Source organism: Lepisosteus platostomus, chromosome 5, assembly GCF_059453375.1.
Source record: "Lepisosteus platostomus isolate fLepPlt1 chromosome 5, fLepPlt1.hap1, whole genome shotgun sequence".
NCBI classification, from domain to species: Eukaryota; Metazoa; Chordata; class Actinopteri; order Semionotiformes; family Lepisosteidae; genus Lepisosteus; species Lepisosteus platostomus.
The window spans coordinates 6,897,608-6,910,451 of NC_142615.1; the positions used below are offsets into that span (position 1 = coordinate 6,897,608).

General features: G+C 42.5%; 4 non-coding genes across 4 annotated transcripts; 1 reads left to right on the forward strand and 3 right to left on the reverse strand.

The window, feature by feature from the left end:
* Window positions 1–1,305: 1,305 nt before the first annotated feature.
* On the reverse strand, window positions 1,306–1,377 carry trnaw-cca (transfer RNA tryptophan (anticodon CCA)). Its single transcript has one exon. It is a non-coding gene; the product is annotated as a tRNA-Trp (tRNA).
* A 1,982-nt stretch (window positions 1,378–3,359) lies between these two features.
* On the reverse strand, window positions 3,360–3,433 carry trnan-guu (transfer RNA asparagine (anticodon GUU)). The gene has a single exon. It is a non-coding gene; the product is annotated as a tRNA-Asn (tRNA).
* A 1,598-nt stretch (window positions 3,434–5,031) lies between these two features.
* trnaw-cca (transfer RNA tryptophan (anticodon CCA)) lies at window positions 5,032–5,103 on the reverse strand. The gene has a single exon. It is a non-coding gene; the product is annotated as a tRNA-Trp (tRNA).
* Window positions 5,104–10,685: 5,582 nt separating this feature from the next.
* trnan-guu (transfer RNA asparagine (anticodon GUU)) lies at window positions 10,686–10,759 on the forward strand. Its single transcript has one exon. It is a non-coding gene; the product is annotated as a tRNA-Asn (tRNA).
* Window positions 10,760–12,844: the final 2,085 nt, after the last annotated feature.

The following is a 12,844-nucleotide window of genomic DNA, read 5'->3' on the forward strand; positions in this document are numbered from 1 at the left end:
GGCACCGCTGGGATTTAAACCCAGGATCTCCTGTTTACTAAAGAGGCACTTTAACCATCTAAGCCACGACACAAGCAGAACTCTCTTCTTTTACTGCCACTATGACACACCACTCTGAGACACCTGCGTTTAGTAAGCACTGAGTCCGCCGGCTGAGCAAGTTGCCTCCTTTACACGGAACAGGAGCCCTGACCGTAAGAGAAATGAAGAGAAATGGCTTTTATTGGGCAGTTTTCATGTCCAATGCGCTTGACATCTCCCAAGGGCGGTTCTTTACGACACTTTTCCTTTCTTTCTTCTTTCTGTACACTTTGATGAAACAAAACGAGAAATCATGTAAGGGAAAATGTCTTTTTTCATGGAGAAAAACCTAATTTACCGGAGCAAATGCTCACCAAGCAAGATCTGCTTTACTACTAGAGAGAAGTAGAGTGAAAGACGTGATCATTTCACGCCACTGTGGAACGAAACGCTTTTGTCTTGGAATTCTAAATCAATTAGAAATTCAGAGCGACACATAAAGGCTTTGTCTGCTTAAAAGTGATGATTTTTTAAAACTTAAAAAAATGTAGAAAACACGTTTCTCACTTAGAAATTTAAGATGGGGGTGGGGTATTACTAGTAGCGGCACTGAACTCACCATGGTGCAATTAATTTACGTGACGGGCTAGTGGTTGAATGGATAACGCGTCTGATTTCGGTTTATAAGATTGTCGATTCGACTTCTACCGGGGTTGTGTGATTCAAATCAGGCTCCTCAGAAATAGATGTCCGTTATGTAAATGAACCCCACCTGAAAGCAAACGTTGGGTCTGGGTTCCTTTCTTTCCTGCATGAAATAGCAAATCGTTACAAAAAAAAAAAACACCAACTAATGTCCAATAGTCCAATAGTTAGTCATTTAAGTAAACATGAATATACTGTAAGGTCTTGGTACATGGGAGTGGATTTCAACCACAATTAAAAGAAGGGCAAATTATAATTACAGGCTTCAGACACTTTTTCATACAAAAGTGACCAAACACTCCCTAACTTTCAGGTTTGCTTGAACCTGTAACAGAAAAGCAGTTTGAAACTTCCATTCTCTGATGTCACTGTCTCTAAAGTCGGACGTGATGTTTCGCGGATCTGCAGTGTGCCTTTTCTCTTGTCGTGTTTAAGATGAAATGCTGCATAAGCTCCCGATTGGGTGTTCTGTACTGTTCTGTTATTTCGTTCGGATTACCTAGGTGGTGTACAGCTAAAACCCGACTGCATGGTGTAAATTCCGGGTTCTGCACCAGCAGCACCTGCAAACACATCAGCTGACCTCGACGTGATTTGAACACACAACCTTCTGATCTGGAGTCAGACGCGCTACCGTTGCGCCACAAGGTCGCTTGCGACAAGTGCTTTTAATTCACCCAAAGAGAAAAATCAGCGTCCCTGAAAAAGATTGTTTTCATTCTCTCCTGTGAGGAGCGCTGCTCTTCCAACGAGGGTCTCTTCTTCCCAGACCACAGATTATTCTTCCCGCCCAGCTCTCTCACGGAGAGCAGACACACCGTCTCCACTAATGTGTTTACTACATCTATAGATCTGACCCCCTACAGCCCCGATATTCCTGAACAGGATATTTACCACCAGCCTGGTGAACTTCTCAGCTTGACCTCTCCCAGGAGGAGCACAATTAACACAGAATCCTCTCTCCATTTAGCAAATAACACAAAACACTGTTTACCTGTCAAGACAGAAAACCAGGCTGCTCCAGGTGAGGCTTAAACTCACAACCTCGGCATGAGTCCACTGAATATGTCATTTTACATGGCCTGAACCAGGAAAGAGATTGGAAGTCAAGAAGTTATGGTTTTGTTTTAATACTTGCCTACTCTTTTAATTTTTCGGTCAAATCTTTTATTTGGGAGTACTTTCATTGGATGTTAATCTTTGTCCCGATGCACGATTCTGGGCCATGTTGTGTCTTGAATAATGTTCTTATAGGCTTCAGTTTGGAAAAGTGCGCTCTTCAGAAGCTACTGAAACCGCTAATGGTTACATAACACTTAATGCAAAAGCAACGTTCGGGTTTGAAAAAGAATATTACTTGCTATGAATACAAACACTGTTACAGGAGGGGTGTTAGGGCTATTTTAGCTTAGATCATCAATTCATCTTACATTTCTTCTCCATCTATATCAACAGCGTCATCGCTACTGAGCGCTAAAGGCAGGTCCTTTCAATACAATCTTCTTTAGAAAACATTTTTAAAACTATTTCCACTACCATACATAAAGTAAAAGATACCGATTGCACTTAACTAATAAAATCTCTTTTCCAGGGACGTTGTAGCTAGATGCAAATTCCAATCGAAAATGTATCAGCTTTAAAATTTTCTTTTGGATCCACAGGACGATCAGCATGAGACTCAAAATATACCTCTGTTTGATTGTACAGCATAGATTGTACAGCATGTATGTTTACATTTATGTTAAAATTAAGGTAAATATATTGTAACGCAACGGGGGCTCAGGCGGGCGCCCTTGCCGCATTAGGTCGGCCCCTGCACCGTCCGGGGCTCGAACCCGGGACTTCCGCGTCTCTCTGCAGCGACCTAGCCCCGTGAGCCAAAGAGAGATCTCTCCACAGCCCAGTAGCTGTGGTCCTGCTATCACAGGGAAGGGCGGTGACGTCACCCGCTCTGGTACGCCGGCTCTTACACACACTGCTTGTCGGCCGTAAGCGTTACACTCTCCCCCGCTTAAATCGCCGTCCCCGGCGAAGGGCTATCCCACCCCGCTTCTGACACCAATGTAACGCAACGGGGGCTCAGGCGGGCGCCCTTGCTGCATCTGGTCGGCCCCTGCACCGTCCGGGGCTCGAACCCGGGACTTCCGCATCTCTCTGCAGCGACCTAGCCCCGTGAGCTAAAGAGAGATCTCTCCTCAGCCCAGTAGCTGTGGTCCTGCTATCACAGGGAAGGGCGGTGACGTCACCCGCTCTGGTACGCCGGCTCTTACACACACTGCTTGTCGGCCGTAAGCGTTACAATATCAAAATATCAACATCCAACTTCACAGTGCTAACGTACTGTAACAGTGCTTGTCAAATTCTCAAACAAATCTGCGTTGTATTTCTAAACTCTTTTAGCAGAGGACGCAACAGGAGTATAAATGATATCTCCCGCCAGCCATTCAAAGATACTTTTCCAAAGGTGAATATGGATTTCTGGGGAGTTGCGGTGTTGATCACTATTGGACTTCCCCGGTCTCAAGTGTTGTTGTTGGACACGGGCAAAAGACTCGCATTTTCTGCAAATATAAAGAGGGTTAAGGTTTCGGCTTTAGCGGAGACAGTGTTTACATTGACAATAATAAGAAGATCGTCCCTGGGTGGGTTTGAACCACCAACCTTTCAGTTAACAGCCAAACGCGCTCGCCGATTGCGCCACAGAGACTGATGAGAGAGGCTTTTCCCCATTCGCACCTTTCCGGTCAAAAAATAAACATTGCTTGCATTTTCTTGCCAGTCGGCAATATTCCTACTGCTCTGATAGCCAAGAATTACATTTCATTTTTCACAAGCTGTATGAATTTCTTGAAAAAAAAGTTGTTGCAGAAAGGAAATGCATTCATGCTTTAAACTAAATCAAGCCCTATGCGGTTGTCCAAGATGGTAGTTTCTGCACAAAAAGACAGGAAGAAAGGCACAGCTGGGATGTGGAGCCAGGATCTCCAGTTAACGAGACAGGTACTTAAACCGACTCGGCTACGGTACCGGCAGAATTCTCTTCTTTTATAGCCGCTTGGACACACCGCTCTGAGCCATCTGCGTTCACGAAGCCCTGAGTCTGCTGGCTGAGCAAGCTGCCTCCTTTACACGGAACAGGAGCCCTGACCGCAAGAGAAATGAAGAGAAATGGCTTTTATCGGGCACTTTTCATGTCCAATGCACTTGACATCTCCCAAGGGGGACAGAGTTCATTAACGACACTGTTCCTTTCTTTCTTCTTTCTGTACACTTTGATGAAACAAAACGAGAAATCATGTAAGGGAAAATGTCTTTTTTCATGGAGAAAACATGCACCGGGAAATGTTGTGTTTAGAAGAAGTGAGTTAACATAAAAAGTGACCTAATTTACCGGAGCAAATGCTCACCAAGCAAGATCTGCTTTACTACTAGAGAGAAGTAGAGTGAAAGACGTGATCATTTCACGCCACTGTGGAACGAAACGCTTTTGTCTTGGAATTCTAAATCAATTAGAAATTCAGAGCGACACATAAAGGCTTTGTCTGCTTAAAAGTGATGATTTTTTAAAACTAAAAAAAAATGTAGAAAACACGTTTCTCACTTAGAAATTTAAGATGGGGGTGGGGTATTACTAGTAGCGGCACTGAACTCACCATGGTGCAATTAATTTATGTGACGGGCTAGTGGTTTAATGGATAACGCGTCTGATTTCGGTTTATAAGATTGTCGATTCGACTTCTACCGGGGTTGTGTGATTCAAATCAGGCTCCTCAGAAATAGATGTCCGTTATGTAAATGAATCCCACTTGAAAGCAAACGTTGGGTCTGGGTTCCTTTCTTTCCTGCATGAAATAGCAAATCGTTACAAAAAAAAACACCAACTAATGTCCAATAGTCCAAAAGTTAGTCATTTAAGTAAACATGAATATACTGTAAGGTGTTGGTACATGGGAGTGGATTTCAACCACAATTAAAAAAGGGCAAATTATAATTACAGGCTTCAAAAAACAAAAGTGACCAAACACTCCCTAACTTTCAGGTTTGCTTGAACCTGTAACAAAAAAGCAGTCTGAAACTTCCATTCTCTGATGTCACTGTCTCTAAAGCCAGACGTGATGTTTCATATTTGTGCAGTGTGCCTTTTCTCTTGTCGTGTTCAAGATGACCTGCTGCATAAGCTCCTATCTGGGTGCTCTGTACTGCGCTGTTATTTCATTCAGATTACCTATGTGGTGTACAGAGTAAACCCGACTGCATGGTATAATTTTCAGGTTCAGCACCAGCAGCACCTGTAAACACACCAGCTGACCTCGATGGGATTTGAACACACAACCTTCTGATCTGGAGTCAGACGCGCTACCGTTGCGCCACGAGGTCACTCATGACAAGTCCTTTTAATTCCCCCAAAGAGAATAACAGTAATGCTAGAATAACTAGTATTAAAACTAATACTACTACAGTTAATTCTCTAACAGTAACACTATAATTATAAATAATATTTACATGAATATTAACATTAAAACTAAAACTATCAGTAGCGCTATCATCATTAATACTCACATGAACACTAGCATTAAAACAACCAGTTGTACTCTCATTAATATTAATATGAATACACTAGTATTAGTTTTTGTTGCTACCCATGACGTTACATCGCTCTTTGTGATGAACGCGATACACCTAGACGCGTACAGTGACGTGGCGCCTGTCCCCGTGGTTACCATACTTATGATTTATAAACACGGGAAAAAATACATGTAAACTGTTACTTACATACATTTATCAACTTGGAATATATTTTTTTAGCTCTAGGATACAGTTACCTAAATAATAATAAGAATAATCATTGTTTAATTTCGGTTTGAACATTTTTTACACTAAACGCACTGTGGTAATTGATCGATACAGTCTTTATTGACTGTTTTTTAGATATTTAAAACAGGATCAAAAACAGAAAAAGAACCAGTACTCACCAATCGGTGAAGTTAATCGTTTATTCTACGGTTTTTCAATTGAATTAATTGGTTTTCGATAGATAAGTGATCAATAACTCTCCTCCGTGCGCGCCCTGCGCCTCCTGCGGTCTTGCTCTCTGATCCAGGTGCTCAGGCTGGTGTCTGTGACAGTATGGAGCTTCTGTCCGATTGTCTCTGAGCTGTGAATCAGACTGAGAAGAGAATAATGATTTATTATTCTGCCTCTGATAATTTTTCTCTTTGCCAAGTGGTGTTACATCCCCTTCAGAAACTCTGCACAGACCGTCAGAGAGAAAAATAGAGAGATGGACAGATAAGAGCACACGCGGCGAGAGATACATATGTCTTGATTTACTTTGAACCAAGTGTTCATTTCCTTTGTGGAACAAGTTGTTTCTGAACTTCAAGAAATTCATACAACTGTAAGTACTGTAAGTGTGAAGCTTGCACACACACGAGAGAAAAATCAGTTTTAATGTACTTCATTAAACTGATGGTGTGCTTATCAATCGTGCATAAAATGTACATAGCTAAGGATGGTTTCAATCAGTCGATTTCTGGATTAAGGGCCCAGCACGGTTCCGCTGCACCACTCTGCTAACAGACGTCTTAGTGTGATTCAACACAACTACTCTATCTTTGCTTTCTAAAAGTGTGCCCGAGATGGAAAAGTCTAAATGGTAAACGCAGACGTCACTTTGAGCACTTGGTCTTTTATAGTACAAATCATCACACATGATACATGGCATGTCTTCAAGATCGTTGTGAACCAAACCTTCTGCCAAACTGAATCTTTCGTCGTTAATTCCCAAATCTTCAATGAGAATCAGTGAAACAAAAACCAAGCCCATGTACACACTCGCGTCCTAGCGTGAAAGAAAAATGATGTAAGCATTTGAGAAATAACGAGAGTAGTCTGAACATCTCCAGCCTGTCAACTGCTCTACAAAGAGATCGCTCCCTCTACACCCACTTTATAATGCTGAAAATGATTCAGGAAGCACAGCAAAGTTCTAGAACCAGGGAATGCATCTGCATACATAAAATGTCAATTTTTCAAAAGTAAAATCTTCAGCTTTGAAAGATTGTCATCTATATATTTTCGTTTTTCTCTTTTTTACATAACACGCTTTCGAGAAACAAACTGTCTTTTAATGAAGGCTGCATTAGAAAATGTGTATCTAGCTTTGTTAAATTAAAATCGGCACATCCCAGTGGACAAAAGATGTAGAATATACGGCTATTAAACGCATACTTTAGACGTATAAATGTGCTCCGTAACTGGTCTAGAATGAAATTCTAATATACGTATATCGTTATACGTCAATTAGACATCTATGATTATATGTTTATTATACATAAATGGCTGGAGTTCTATTATACGGATAAATTTAGAGGACTAATATACATATATAGTTAAAGGCCTATTATACATCAAATAAATATTTTATAGGTGTAGAAACTAGTAAATAAAGCCAATGATTTGTTTTAGAAATGTATTCTTAAAATATACAATTATTCACACCTGAAAAATATGTAGTTCGAATTATACATTATAAACAATATTGAAATCAACAAATGGCTAATCATCATAAAAACACAACTAGTAAACTTCAGTTACAAATTCTAGTAACATGGCAATATATATAGTAATGACAAACTAATCACATGATCCCGCTAAAATTTAACTCAAAACCACATTTCGATTCAAATATAAATTTTAACATTTACAACTTCTATATTTCCACGAAAATATAATTAATGTAGCACAAACGCTACTTTCTAAAAAAGACAGAATGAAACTGTTTGTTTTGTGTTTCATGGTGATCCTCCTCTCGATACTAATGAAATGTTTAATATGATCCCTCGAGAAACAAAAAGGAGTCCATTTCCGCCTGGAATGATTGATGCCCCATCAAACATTTTGTAATATCCCCGGAAGTTTATATAGTAGAATCCTGGTTCGTGACTTAAATTCAAGGTAAACAAGACTAAGGAAACGAGTTGGAAACTTGATGTCGAACTGGGATTTAAATCACCCGGAACATTTCACTACATTGGGCAGTATGTGCCAGGGAGTATCGCTTGACATGCCTTCGATAGCTCAGTTGGTAGCGCGGAGGACTGTAGTGGAGTCAGTAGGGAATCCTTAGGTCGCTAATCGATTCCGGCTCGAAGGAATGTGCTGTTTGTGTACTTTAATCAAAGAGTTAAAACAGCGAATCTTTTTCACTCAGACATTGATCAAAAGCTCAATAAACGACGAAGCAGAGGCTCCTGTTCCAAAGTCAGCCCACGTCTGATTGTCTTGTTTTGGCCAATATCTGATCTTTGAATTAAGGGAATACTCTGTTTGCTTTGTAATTAAAAAAAAAACATACAGTACAAATGTCAATTTCATTTTGGTTTCAAGATCGCAATTTAGTGTGAAACATTAAAGCCAGCTGGATAAGCTTTATTAATTTCCCTCACGGGATCAATAAAGTATCTATCTATAAATCTCTTATACGTCATTTACAATAGCCTTTCAACTAATAGCCCGTACAGGGATCAAACCCTAGCTGTTGGTACAATACGAGTTGCGTAAGGCTCTGTAACGCGCAGATGAGAAACTAACCTCTGCTTCTTCATTATATACACAGTGAGCTATATATGCGAGCTTACTTCCTCCTATGGGCTCTGTATTTGTTAGCGGTACAAGACCGGACGTGGAGAAATGAAGTGAGGAGGGTGTGTACATTAAAAGGCTCATAGCGTCCCTGGAAGGGCTCAAACCACCACAGTTTTGGTTAACAACCGAACCACAAAGACGCATGTACAGCTTAACACTTCTCCGTCTCAGTGAAATTGATACACTCCATAAAATTTCCAGAGATTCATTTATTTTGAAAGGAAAATCACCAACAGCATCCGAGATCTACTGGAGTTTTTCATTCTATACTGCGATTTCTGAAGGGTACCCTGTGAAAATACGAGTTTTGACGAGAAGGGATGGACATATAAGGTCAAAAGGCTTGGGGAACTGAACTTTAAGGTGAAGACTGCGGGTTCAGTAGCAGCAGAACCTGATCAGTATCAGTTGACTCCGATATACTTTGAAAATGAACTTGGGGATTTAGAGTCGGACGTGCTACCGGTGCACCATGGGGTACTTAATTTAAAAAAATAGAAAAAACAATCAGTGTTCCTGGATCTGTAATTGAGAACAACACCTGCACAAGAGCTGCGCAGGAAGAATAAAATGTGGTCTGGGAAGAAGAGACTCTCTTCGGAAGAGCTGCGCTCTTCACTATTTTTTTTTGTGAAGCTGATTTGTCTCCTTTGGGGAATTCAAAAGCACGGACAGCCGTGATTTCATGGCGCAACGGTAGCGCGTCTGACTCCAGAGCAGAAGGATGCGTGTTCAAATCATGTCGAGGTCAACTGTTACTTTTTCAGGTTCTGCTGGTCCTGAACACGGAATTCACACCACGCAGTTGAGTTCTATCTGTACACCACATAGATAATCTAAACAAAATAGAGCAGTACAGGACACGCAGTGTGGAGCTCACACAGGCTTACACTCTCCAGCATTGGAGTGAAGGGGAAAAAAGAACTTTGTTGTTTTTTTTTAAGAGAAAAGGCACAGTTCACATCTGCTTAACATCACGTCCAACTTTAGAGACAGCTACATCAGATAATGGAATCCCGGAAGTTTCAGATAACTTTTTTTAATACAGGTTCAAGCAAACCTGAAAGTTAATGAGTTTCCGGACACTTTTGTTTTATTAAAAAGTGTCTGAAGCCTGAAAATGTAATTTGAAAAAAAAAAACCCGCTATTGGACATTAGCAGGTGCTTTTTGTAACGATTTGCTATTTCATGCTGGAAAACAAAGGAAACAGACCCAACGTTTGCTTTCAGGTGCGGTTCATTACATAATATACATCTATTACTGAGGAGCTTGAATAACATTTACACGAGCCAGGTAGAAGTCGAACCTACAATCTTATGATCCGAAATCAGACGCGTTGTTTATTAAACCGCTAGCATTTCACATGACCTGAATTTCCCCATAGTGTGCTCAGCGCCGCTACTAGTAATGCACCGCTCCGTCTAAAATTTCAAAGTGAGAAACATGTGTTTTCTGATTTTTTATGAGTTTTAAAATATAATCTCTTTAAATCAGACAAGGGGTTTATGTTTCGCACTGAAATTCCGATTGACTGAAAATTCAAAGAAAGACTGTTTTCTTCCACAACACCGTATAATTATCACATCCACCAGACTCTCCAACCTCTCCAGAGCTTGCTGGTCGAGCAATTGCTCCGATAAATTAGGTCACGTATCATGTTAAATCATTTCTTCTCAACACAACATTTCCTGGTGCACGTTTTCTCTATGAAAAAAAGATATTTTTCCGTTGCACGATTTCTCGTTTTTTATCAAAGCGTACAGAAATAAAAAAGAAGAAATAGTGTCGCAAAAGAACTCTGTCGCCCTTGGGAGATGTCAAACGCATTGGACATGAAAATGGCAGATAAAAGCCAGTTCTCTTCGTTTCTCAGTGTCGGGGCTGCTATGTAAAAGAGGCAATTTGCTCTGAGAGCAGGCTCAGCGCTTACTGAAGGCAGATGTCTCAGAGCGGTGTGTCCAAGTGGCTGTAAAAGATGAAGGTTGACCTGTCACCGTAGCCTAGTTGGTTAAAGCGCTTCTCTATTAAACAAAAGAACCGCGGTTCAAATCCCAGCCGTGTCTTTCTTCCTATCTTGTAGTACAGAACGTATCATTTCGGGCAATCACAAAGGGCTTGATTTCGTTAAATGCATGTGTTCATTTCCTTTCTGGAAAACTTGTTTTTGATGAAATTCACACAGCTTGCGAAAAATGAAATTCAATTCTTGGTTATCAGTGCAGAAGAAATATTACAGGCTGGCAAAATAAACGGGAAGAGTTTTTTGTTTTAACCGAAAACTTGTGATTCGAGAAATGACCTCACCAGTCAGTCTCTGTGGCGCAATCGGTTAGCGCGTTCGGCTGTTAACCGAAAGGTTGGTGGTTCGAGTCCACCCAGGGACGGGGTTCTTTTGCGATATAAACTGTCTTCAGTCGATTGGATTTCTCAGCGCAACCTTAACCATTTTAATATTTGCAGGAAATGCGAGTGTTTAACACGTGTCAGGGTCACCGGGAAATGTCCAATAATGCCCAACATTGCAACTCCCCAGAAAACCATATTCACTCAAAAAAAATTATCGTCGAATCTTCATTTATACTCCAGTTGAATCCTCTGCTGAAATATTTTAAAAATACAATGCAGGTTTGTTTGAGAACTTGACAAGCATTCTTACAATAGCACTGTGCAGTTGGATTTTGATATTTTGACATATTTACCTTAATTTTAAACATAAATACTATACAGTCTATTGTAATTTTAAAATATGTTAGCTGAGGATGCAAAGGGGTGAAAGGGAAAGGTCAGAGGGTATAGTAAAAACAAGGTTAGGATTGGTGGAGGTGGTAGGGGTGTTGATGGTTTTTCTCTTGTCATGGAAATATAACTATTAATTTTATATTAATAAAATTGCGCAAACCCCACAGCCACCTGCTCCAGCCTTCCTGTGTTGTGGCATGAGCGCATCAAGAGTAGCGGGAGAGTGTTGCAGGAACGTCACTCAGAAGGAAAGCCACCCAGCTGCGCCCTCTGAGCTCTGTCCAGCGCATCTTCCTCGCATGGACTCCTGCCTGCGACGGGCAGGAAACAATTAGCAAGAACAGAACGACACCCCATGGGTGTCTCATGACCGCACCTTAGGTTGTGACACGAGCAGGTGTGAGGGGTTGCCGGGCTACTTTGGAGCAGAGCTTGGGCGGAGGGGGGGCGGGAAAGCAGACAAAGAGGTGACACCTCAAGGTCTGCACGATCACAGCTCTCCGCCGCCCCAGGCTTCCGCTCGATAAGCTACTGGACACACCCGCCCCTCCTCACACAGACCGTGGAAAAGCCCCCGAGTGGGAGGGCTCTCTCTTCCTCCCAGGAGCTCTGGGACACGACGCACAGACAGGGCGCGGGGAGCCGCCGCCTGCAAACACGGCTCCAGGCAGGACTCCACTCCGCAGGAGCCGCAGAACAGAGGAGATGAGGGCAGCTTAGCTCCTGTGCAGAGACCTGAGCTGTTGTTGCTGTGGATGCTGTCTTTTCTGCACTCGGGGTAGGAGTGAATGTTGAGTTGCCCTTAGAAATGAAGCAGAGCACTTCAACGGCACGGGTGTGTGTGTGTGCGCCCTGGTGATTCTGGGAGACAGATCGAACCTGGGCTAAAAGAGAGGGGGCTTAGCCCTCTTCCATTTGCTAGTTCAAAGTTGTACAACCCATTTGTATCTGCTAGGCGGCGCAGTCGTCGTGCACAAAGAACGCTTTGAAAAGCGTCAAAGGCAAGTCATTCCGAGTTGGTCGTTTGTGTTTTCCGTTCAGACGCGAAATGCTGAAATGATCTCTCGGCTCCTCGGTTGTCATTTCTGCTCCGTAAAGGGATCACAGCACGCGTCGGCTTCCAGCATGCTGGGTCGGGACACGATGTCGGGGGTCGGAAAGAGCGATATCTTCCTCGTTAGTGTAGTGGCAAGTATCCCCGCCTATCACGCGGGAGACTGGGGTTCGATTCCCCGACGGGGAGTAGCTTTTCTTTCACCTCCTTAGAGAAATGACTGCCTTTCACTTCTCTGTTTTCTTTCACAGCGTCATGCACCTTTTCATTGCTCTCGCTTTCAGAGCCTCCGCACGGCACACGACTCGACATCAGGAAGCACATTGAAGTGAAAGCAGGAAGCGCTGCGACATGCACTGTGCAGATCCCGCCACACTAAGAGGTGAGTGGGTCTGTTCGATGCACAAAGAACGCTTTGAGAAGCGTCAAAGGCTAGTCATTCCGAGTTGGTCGTTTGTGTTTTCCGTTCAGACGCGAAATGCTGAAATGGTCTCTCGGCTCCTCGGTTGTCATTTCTGCTCCGTAAAGGAATCACAGCACGCGTCGGCTTCCAGCACGGTGGGTCGGGACACGATACCGGGGGTCGGAGAGAGCGATGTCTTCCTCGTTAGTATAGGACCTGTCACCTGTCCCCACCTGTCACGCGGGAGACTGGGGTACATCAGGACGCGCCTTG